A 3,405-nucleotide genomic window follows, 5' to 3' on the forward strand; every position below is an offset into this window, starting at 1 on the left:
AAATATATATGTATTATTTATATATTTTCATTATTTTTTTTTTTTTCATTATTTTTTTTTTTTTTCCATTATTTTTTTTTTTTTTTATTTTTTTTTTTTTTTTTTTTTTTTTTTTTTTTTTTTTTTTTATTATTTTTTTTTTTTTTTTTTTAACATAAAGTTTGGTGTTTTATGACTTTTATTATATCTTTGAAATTTTTATTAAAAGGTCTTAAAATTAGACCTCCCTTATTAAAAAAAAAAAAAAAAAATATTATATATATATTAAAAAATATATGGATTAAGTTCTTTTTTTCATTTTCACAATATATTATATTAATAATATGAAAAGTTAAAATATACTAAGAAAAAATATGTTCTATAAAAATAAAGGTGATCTTTCATTTTGATACATATAAATGAATATTATATTATATATATATAATATATATATATAGATATGCTATGTATATAGCAATGTATTAATATATGCATATAAATAATATAATATATACATATATATATATATTATATTAATATTTTAATTTTACCATTATTTTTTTGTTAATAAAAAGAAAGAAAAAGAATTTATATTTATGTTCTTTAAAATAAATATATATTGCTTTTAATATTTTAAAAATCTTAGAGAATCAAAAAATAAAAAATATATAAATATATAATATATATAAAATATATATATATATATATATATATATATATAATATGTGAATAGTTTATTTTTATTTGTTTATTTTTTTTTGCTTGATTATTCATTTAATAATATGTAGAAATGGTTTAATAATTTTATGTAACAAAATTAAAATATTTTATAAGATATAAAATATGTTTATATATATAAATATATAATAGAGTTTTTGTTATATATATATATATATATATATATATATATTTTTTTTTATATATTAATTATAATGGTGTTACCATTATTATTTATAAATTACAAGAATAATAAATACAAGAATGAATATGCATATAAGCAAGTAGTAAAATGTTATAACCTTCCTGAATTTATGTATGAAGGTTTTTTTCAATTTTTAATAGAAAAATATAATAATGAGGACATATATAAAATAGATGAGATTATAAAACCATCATATGAAGAAACAAAGTTATATCCACTCAAAATAATATGTAATAAAAATTTAGGTAATTTTTTAATAAAGAAAGAAAAAATCTTAGTAGTCGATGATATTATGGAAAACAATAAAGTGTATATTAAAATAGATAATGATAAAAATCAATATAATAATAAGGATGATGCTATTTTTCATAATATTCAAATAAATGTGGACGATAAAAATGAATGTATACAAAAGGTTTCTTTTGAGAATAATAATATGTATATAGATCAAGGAAAAAAAACCCAAATCGAAGACAAACAATATATAGATAATAATATTTTTAATAATCATGTGGATAATTATAATGTTTCTCTGAAGGAAGATAATAATGTAACATACGGTGATTATGCTTATTCAAATGTAGATAATTCTGTGTATGATGAAAATTATATGATGGACAAAAGAAATGTTCAAAGTGTTGAGAGGCACATAAATAAAAATAAAAAGGAAGTAGAATATTGTGAATATGTTGATGATGAAAGGAATAATGTCCCACACAACAACAAAAACAACAAAAAAAACAAGAACAATAATAATAATATTAGTACTTATGAGAATAAGTATGATTATTATAGTTGTTGTTATAGCGACCAATTTGATGAAAGCGATTCAAACTATTCTTTTATATGTTGTCATAATAATAATATTATCACATGTCAGCAGACATTCTCTTTTAACCATGAACATCAAAAGTATAAAAATAAAAACGTAAAATATATAGAAGATCAAAATAAAAACACATGTGATTATGCCTCCAATACATCCGAGACCAAAAGTGGATATAGCTCATACAAATATAATAATATAATAAATTATAAAAACAACCAAAAAAATAATAAAAAATGTAAAAAAATATTCTATATCCATTTCGTTGAAGGAAATGTACAAGAATTAATTCAAGATATAAACGAAGAAGATAAAAGTAAAATAGAAGAAGATATTATCGATAAAATTTTAAATGAAGAAAAGGAAAATATAAATAAAAAGCATGTAACAAATGATACATATAATATAAATAATAAAAATAATTCAATTGAAGGATATATATATAATTTGCACAATCAAAAATGTTATCAAAATAATGAAGAATATGTAAATTCTATTCAAATGGAAACGGGGAGAATAAATCAGGAAGACAAAAGTGACATATCGTTATCTACGTGTTGTATGCAAAGTGAAAAAAATAAAGAAAATGAAACATATGATAAATTGGTACAAAATGGAAGATATGATAAATTGGTACAAAATGGAAGATATGATAAATTGGTACAAAATGGAAGATATGATAAATTGGTACAAAATGGAACATATGATAAACTGGTACAAAATGGAACATATGAGGAACACATTTTTGATGATAATAAAGAAAAGGATTTGATATATTCTTCAATGAAATCAGATTATAGTAATACAAATGTAAAAGAAAACGATATGAAAGTTATATGGCCAAATAAATTATCATGGAAAGAGATATCAAATGAAATAAAAAGAAAATTATGTGTTGTTATAAAAAATAAGCCAGCTGAATGGAATCATTATGATTTACAAAATTTTTTAGTATCCCAATTTCATAATAAGAATTATATTCCAACATTCCAAGATATTTTTATAACAAAAAGTTGTCCGACCATAGCTACAGTAGCATTTAAAAATGAAGAAGAACGAAATTATTTCTTAGATCATCAAAAATTTAAGTTACCCAACTTCAAACATCATCATAATGATTTCAATAAAAATAATATGTATTATAATAAATATTCAAATTTCTTAGTTCTACAAGAATATGTAATCTCATATAATACTCAAAGTAATATTAACCAGAAAAAATATTATCAAGATAAATATGAACAAAACATATATAAAGATTATGAATCAAGGCAAAAAAGAAAATATAATAATTTTTATGATCATTATAATCATAATTTTCATTCAAAAAAATATTCAGATGTAGCTATTAATAAATATAAAAAAAAAAAGTAATTTTAATAATAACTATAATATAAATAGCAATGTCAAAAGAAAAAAGGTTTCTACGTCATATGAAAGAAATGTTGATTCTTAGGCAACTCGGAATGATCATAATGAATATAATAAAGGAGTTTTCTTCTATCTAATAATTATAATTACATCAGTATATGATACATACAAATATATAAATATAAATATAAATATAAATATATATATATATATATATATATATATATATATATATATATATGTATATGATTTTTTTTTTTTTTTTTTTTTTTTTTTTTTTTTTTTTTTTTTTTTTTTTTTTTTTTTT

At 18.1% G+C, this 3,405-nt stretch overlaps 1 pseudogene, besides 1 other annotated feature; it reads left to right on the plus strand.

The window, feature by feature from the left end:
* Window positions 1-911: 911 nt before the first annotated feature.
* Window positions 912-3,183, plus strand: PRSY57_0826600 (hypothetical protein; annotated as a pseudogene; the record flags this gene model as incomplete).
* Window positions 912-3,183: a sequence feature.
* Window positions 3,184-3,405: the final 222 nt, after the last annotated feature.

The sequence above is a fragment of the Plasmodium reichenowi genome, chromosome 8 (genome assembly GCF_001601855.1).
Source record: "Plasmodium reichenowi strain SY57 chromosome 8, whole genome shotgun sequence".
In the NCBI taxonomy this organism is placed as follows: domain Eukaryota; phylum Apicomplexa; class Aconoidasida; order Haemosporida; family Plasmodiidae; genus Plasmodium; species Plasmodium reichenowi.